Consider the following 7,259-nt stretch of genomic DNA (forward strand, 5'->3'; position numbering starts at 1 on the left):
ATTTACGTTGTTTAGAAAAGAAATTATTTTGTTCACAAAATTTAATTAAAAGAAAAAAAAATATATGAAGTTAACAAAAACAGATAGTGTGTTATTTTTATTCCTTCTACCTATCTACGTTGTTTAGAAAAGAAAAAAGTAACTTAAAAAAAATTATTTACTTTGTTTAAAAGAAATTATTTACTAATTTGCATGCGCACACATGTATTCATTTGCACGCGCGCTCGCGCGCACTTTTCGTAGGATCGACCACTCACAACTAGCTAGCGCGGATGCGCGTCAGCGCGACTGCGCGTTCGGGTCCGCTCTGCTTGAGTAGTACCGGGCAGATGTCTTCAACTATAGCCTCGGGCCGATCAAAGCCTTATGAATAGAGTTGGTAGACGGAAACTGAAAGAAGCTCGTCTATATACAACGAGCTTCTTTCCGATGCATATGTTTGTTCCCTACCACCACTTGCAATCAACGTTGGTGTATTTACGTCCCGAAATACAGTTCGGCAAAGGTGACCGATAGAATAAGTTCCAGGCTTAAAAGGATCTTTTCTGTTTAACTTTCACGGTTTGAAATTTTAAAATTAAATGTATGGATGTAACTTTTCACGCTGAATCTGATGTTGTTATTCACTTGTTCTAGAAAAAAATTTAGAAAGATGTTACAGAAGTTTAAAGTTTGATTATTTTTAATCAGGATTTGGATGTTAGTATTTTCTGCGTGAGAAGTTTTTTAAGCAAAATGAAAGCACCGAAGTTTTAATAAGTTTAAATGAATAAACTCAAATGAAACGTTGGATTAGGCAATATAAAAGAAAAATTATCAATGAAAATTTTTTTGAGAAAAACTAAGATAGAATAAAAACACACTAGGGTTAGAATTAAGGTTTAGGGTTAAAATTACGGTTTAGGGTTTGAGTTAGGGTTATATTTAGGGCTTAGGGTTAGACTTAGGGTTTAGAATTGGTGTTTAGGGTCAGTCCGGTCAATGGATGACCTGGGATAAATCAATTAGTAACATATTTATTATAAACTTTTTTCTAAAACTTTCCTGGAACAAGTGAATAACAAAATCAGATTCAATGTGAAAAATCACATCAATTTACTGGAAAAAAAAAAATGTAGCGAAAATTAAAAGCAGAAGTTCAGCATATAGGTACAGTAGCTTTAAGCAGACAACAACTTGGCTTGTTACTATGGAAACAGGCACAAACGTGGCCACGGCTTTCTTTAAATGCTATTGACTTTTTATTTATTAATCTATGGCAAAAATAAATTCCAGTTCCATAATTACAAAACTACGTCAATAAACCAAATTTGAAATGAATTGGAACAATATTAAAGGAATTGAAACGTGAAAGCCAAACAGAAGAGATCCGCTTTAAAAAAAGTCGATTCATTCGACTAAAAATTCTTAATGGCGGTGCCCTCAGAACGGCCGTAGTCTAATGACTGAAATAAGTAAAAGATACTTTCAAAATTGGACTTCAGCTATGATTTCGCGCACGCGCACAACAAAACTGTAAACATGCCCTCAGAAGCTTGTAAACATCATCGAGCAGTTCTACACAGAAATGAAAGGACTAGTCTCAGTTGGCAGAGATTTTAGTGAAGCGTTTGCAGTCAACCATGGTGTGAAGCAGGGGTGCGTGCTTGGGATCTTTGGGGTTTGACGGGCAACATTTGTTTTCTTAACGAAACACTTTCAAACTTGGGACACTGATAGAATGTGTCATATGAAACAACTTCTTCTCTTAACCTTCTTAACAAAATTTTGTACATCGCAAGTTATTTCATGTTAAAGTTGTCGTATTTCTGTAATTTCAACCAATCACTGACGTCTATTCAGCTGAATACAGTTACTGTTGACCGGTCATAAAAATGTTATTCCCTGTGACATGTTTCATCCAGTTTAATCATAATTTATACGCATATATTGTTTATATAATAAATTACGCTGTGCGTATCTGTGTGTGTGTAACAATTTTAGAGTTCGGATTCTATAGTTAGGGTTAGTTTTAGGGTTACGGTTAGGGTTATGATTATATTTGCCATAACTTCACTCATAACCCCAACCCTAACTCTAAAATCCGAACCCTAACCCTAAACTAGAGTTTGATTTAAAGAAGATTTGGCTGCTATTTCTAGGAAATGAAGCACTTGGTGGAGGTGCATTAATAATTCTGCCAGCTCCAATAACAAGTGCAGGCAATATTCAAGTATTTTGATGGCCTTTTCCCCTTTGTTTACGAACAGTTTAGTTAATCGGAAATGTCAGAACTAACAGAGATTAATACGATATACACCGTTACAGCGCTAACTGTTTTCAACTGAATAGACGTCAGTGATTAGTTGAAATTATCGAAATAAGACAATTTTTAACGTGAAATAACTTCGAATACAAATTTTTTTATCTGTTCTATACCACAAAATATACAAGTATACGAAGTTTGAAAGTGTTTCGGTACCAAAAATACTACATAAAAAATGTTGCCCGTCAAACCCCAAAGATCCCGTGCTTGTTCCCACACACTTCTCTCTTTATCTCCAGCTGTGCCTGACACAATGAAGGTCAATCTGTACAATAGGGTTTTCATCTGCAGTAGAATAAATGGGAAGCCCTTCAAATTGCTCCCTTTTCGTACCCCCACCAAAATCAAGAAATGTGTGTCAGGGAGCTGCTCTACGCTGACGACTCAGCGCTCGTGGCCAGCAGCATTGAGGACATACAATACATTGTGGACCGGCTTTCTTGTGCAGCAGATATGTTTGACCTCAAGATCAACACTTCGAAGGCAGAGCTGCTCTACCGGCACCACGAAGATGTCCTACTGGATCGAGAGCCCCGAGCCATTGACAGACAGTACACTGAGGCCTTTACTATCTGGGAATTTGACTTGAGTGATAAAACAAGGTATGCAACTGATAAATTATTTTGGCAATTCCTCAGCATTGGTAGACGACATCATTCACCTCGGAGAACAAGGCTAGACTGAAACAGAGGGTCATCATCTCCTCATACCAACACTCGGGAGACCAATACCTAAAGATCACCCAATTATATCTTTTGCTCAGGCACGCACACGCGCACTGTTACACGCTCATCACACCCCCCCCCCACACACACACGCACAGAGGTTCGTTGAGGATCAACATAGTATAAATATATATAACTAGCAGAGACACCCGGCATTGCACGGGATTAAAATGGTATAGTTTATATATATCTTACAGTTATGTTGAAACGTGATATTGGAAATTGCAGCATTAACGACAAAACATTTGTGGAGTAAATGACGGGCTAATTCGATTAAGTGACATGTCATGCGTTCGTTTGGAGGATTCCAGGCCCTAACCTGTCATGTAAAACTGTCGGGGTGGGTAGGTGATTTTTGAATGCACTAGAAAGCTGTCAGTGGATACACTCTCCTTTGCGGCAGATGGCGCTGCGTCTAGTACGACCCATTGTATGGTTGACAGTTGAATGACTGTAGGGGTAATGGGGATATGTACGTAAATGTATACATTCCTGAAATGGGACTGCAATAGGAGATGGGAACGGAAAAGTGAATTGCTGAAACGTTGCAGAAGGCGAAGGGTCGACATTGAACTGCTAGTGTGGCTGTAGAATAAGAAAAATAAATTGGGCCTATGTAGTCACATGAGCCTATGCAGTTACATGTAGTAATGAATTATTTGGAAAAAAAAAATGCGTAATGGCTTACCGCGTGGTTGGAGTGAGTAATTGAAGAATATGCTTTGATACTGAAGTCCATGCAGGAAACTGCTTTGTTGGTGCAGTCTTCGGGTTTGTTGGTATTATGCTGAAATGGTATCCATCTTCTCCATTCACAAAGAACAGTGGATACTGGAGCGCGTCGTAGGATGCAGTAATTCCTACAAAACCTCTTGGTAAACAACATTCTTTTTTTTCCTTTCGGGAATAAATGCATATAGATGTTTTTTGCTTCTCACTCTAAAGCAACCAGCATTTAATTGCTCGTATGAGAAGCATGACTCTTCCAAGTGAAGTTCTACCACAGACAGTGTTTGACCCTGGGATTTATTGAAAGACATTGTGAAGCTGATACGAATAGGAAATTGCACTCTTCTGAATGAAAAAGGAATCTCAGCTCCCAATGGAATGAGAGGAATTCTAGGTATGAAAACTTGCTTTCCTTTTCTTCATCCAGAGAGGATGGTGGCCTCTATAACATGTGGCATTATCTTCTTTACCACCAGGTGTGTCCCATTGCAAAGTGTTAGTGGATCCAAACTCCTCAATAACATTACTGGAGTTCCCACTTTCAGTTTCAATCTGTCGGGAGGTAGTCCAACGAATTGAGAAATTCTGTTGGATAATTTACCACCTCTTCTGGATCCGGGATTGTATCAACTGACTTATAGATGTGAGGACTTCCAGGAAGGTACTGCAGCAGCTGCTCATTAATTTTACTTACAGTGCTGTTTTTTTGAGCCAGTATTACTCTTCCACACAACCAATTGTGATTGTGATTGATAATTTTTCGACCAATGGAAGATCTCTTTGGAGATATTATGTCAATAAATATGATGTGATAAAATGAGATAAATGTACGTTAATAATGAAATGACAATAAAAAAGGTAAATAATATCAACATCTTTGCAAATTTTAAGAAATACATACAATGAACTGAGATGACACTGTTATGTTAATAATTAATTCTCAATAAAAAAACATTAATATCCTATTTAAGATGAAAAACGTCCAGCGGATTAATCGCGCTGGGGGCAATCAATTTTTGAAAGTTACGTCACAGAGAGTTACCTCCCTTCTCCACGTAATCCCAGGGACCGTATATGAAAAATTTTAAGTCTAAAACATCTCTGGAACATAAGTAATGTATGTTCCCAGTTTGGAGAAAATCAATTGTGTACTTCTGAAGTTATTCGGGTTTACACACACACGCGCGCACGCACGCACAACCTCACCTTTATATAAATAGATAAACGAAGCTTTCAGCATGAATAATTTGCTATTTTTACATAAACAGAACACGAAAATGATTTGTGGCAAAGCATCAAAATTGAAATAGATATGGTAAGTTGAGATTTAAGGGTGGAGAGTGTTAAGCCGAGGAAAAAGTCTTTTCCAGGCATCTAGCTGTTATTTCTAGCATATCGTGTTTTCTGGTGAAGGCTTAATATTGTTTCTTCCGCTGTTATAAGAGAAATCTATGCATGCGTAAAATGCAAACATTTAGCCGTTATTTTGAAGGCGTTATTTTGAGGGCAAAATTTGAACATTTGAGGAGAAATCTATGCATGCACAAGCGAACATATCCTATGCATGAAACATTTGAGGTTTTGTGCGCTTAGAAAGCAGGCAGCGGGTGGTGGTATTTTTTCTACTTTCAGCTGTTATTTCTAGCATATCGGTTTTTCTGGTGAGTGCTTAATATTTTTTCGTCTGCTGTTTCAGGAGAAATCTACTCATGCGTAAAACATACGCAGTTTGCGCTTTTAGAAAACGGGAAGGGGTGGGGAGGGGCAACATATGAGGTTTTCTAAGAACAGTTGAAACTGAAAAAGATTTTTTTCTAGATTCGTAATCTCCGTATTTTTTCATGTGGATTAGAAAGAAAATTCGAAAAAAATTGAAAGATGAAAAATTTGGGATGTGGATGGGGAAATTGAAATTTTGAAAATGTGTATTTTTAGCAAAATCATAATTTCCGATATCGAAAATATAGGAATCCGAAGACATTTTTAAAAATAGAAAAAAAAAAAAATGCTTTGCCCAAACGGTTTGGGGTGTCTAAGTCTGCGCAAGTGCTCGTCTCTATCTCTTGCTTGTTTTCTTTCCTCCATGTTTAGTCTCCTTTGGTGGGCAACATCCTCTCCTCTCCAACATTGACTAATTCCAACAGGGAGATGGACGAAGCTCTATTACACTGGTGGGGGCTGGGTTTTCAGTTCCTGTTACAAGTGAGGATAGACGGAAGCAGAGAGTATGGGACAATCTGAGTTCAGGTGCCACTTTCAACTCTCTCCTTGATCAATCTGATCAATTTTCAAGCTGTCACCTACTTTCAGCTAGTGCAAAATTCTCCAAGTTCTAGATTGATGCACTGTCTGTGGTCAATGTCGGAAGACTACTGAGTCTAGATGAACTCCTCATCTCCATCGCACTCAGTGGAAGCTTACTTCTGTAGGGGACTGGGATTCCGCTGTTGTAGGCCTCTCGACCCCACAGGTCTTCACGATCTGTCTTTCATGTAAATAAATGTTTGTTAATTTAAGAATTTGCCAGCAAAATCTTATAAAATGACAATGTTCTAAAAGACGTCCATGCTTAATTAAAACAACTGATTTTCAAATTAAAATAAACGAATTTCAAATCAAAACAAACTATGATTAAAATTCTATGAACTCTAAGTTAAATCAGATAAACTTTTTATTAAAAAAAAAATGAATATCAATTGAAAATATACGAAAGTCATATTAAAATAAGGTGAGGTTTAAGAAATTAAGTTTGATTAAAAATCATATTTTGTTCAGTCAATATATTTCCAGCTTCACTCAAGATTTTCTACCAGGGTTTGGTATCATAGATCTAGGGTTAACCCCAGGTGGGTTAGTATTAAAAGGGTGGATAATGCTTTATTTGCCATTGTGATGCGAGTTCGTTATATAATTACCAATAGGTAATTAAGGTGTAATTAAATATCAAGCATAAAATCAGCTTTAAGTCTTGGGAAAAAGAAAACGAAAAACAATAATCCCTGTTTGTGAGGCTGAACCACGAAATGTATATAGTACAGGTATCGTCGCCGTGGGCATTAACTCGTATCTGCGTTAGTTAATCTAGCAAGTGATGAATGCAAATAGTGCCGGTGGCAGTTCAGGTCAAGGGCTGTATAGAAGAGCAGGGTCATTTATCTCTGGGGTGAGGGATGAGGAAGTGCAATTCGTTCTTTGTATCTTCATTGTATCTTCATTGGACACAGAAACTCGGCTTGCGAAGACCTGTTCAGGCAAGCGAAACCGAAATCGTGATGGCACCTGTGCCGGTGGCACATGTAAGGACATTCGAGCGAGATCGTTGCCAGTGCCACTGGATTGGCTCCCGTGTAGGTGGCATGTAAAAGACACCATTTTGAGCGTGGCCGTTGCCAGTACCGCCTGACTGGCCTTTGTGCCGGTGGCACGTAAAAGCACCCGCTACACTCTCGGAGTGGTTGGCGTTAGGAAGGGCATCTAGCTGTAGAAACTCTGCCAAATCA

General features: G+C 38.2%; 1 protein-coding gene and 1 long non-coding RNA gene across 2 annotated transcripts in view; one reads left to right on the forward strand and one right to left on the reverse strand.

Moving 5' to 3' along the window:
- LOC106873345 (uncharacterized) overlaps nt 1–3,811 on the reverse strand; it is a 253,626-nt gene extending 249,815 nt beyond the window's left edge. Inside the window, exon 1 of the mRNA XM_052977316.1 lies at nt 3,719–3,811. The gene's annotated coding sequence lies outside the window, so the exon portion shown is untranslated. The remainder of the gene's footprint in view (nt 1–3,718) is intronic.
- A 1,046-nt stretch (nt 3,812–4,857) lies between these two features.
- Nucleotides 4,858–7,259, forward strand: part of LOC128251157 (uncharacterized) — a 40,407-nt gene continuing 38,005 nt past the window's right edge. Inside the window, exon 1 of the long non-coding RNA XR_008267002.1 lies at nt 4,858–5,074. This is a non-coding gene — a long non-coding RNA (uncharacterized LOC128251157). The remainder of the gene's footprint in view (nt 5,075–7,259) is intronic.

Source organism: Octopus bimaculoides, chromosome 28 (assembly GCF_001194135.2).
Source record: "Octopus bimaculoides isolate UCB-OBI-ISO-001 chromosome 28, ASM119413v2, whole genome shotgun sequence".
In the NCBI taxonomy this organism is placed as follows: domain Eukaryota; kingdom Metazoa; phylum Mollusca; class Cephalopoda; order Octopoda; family Octopodidae; genus Octopus; species Octopus bimaculoides.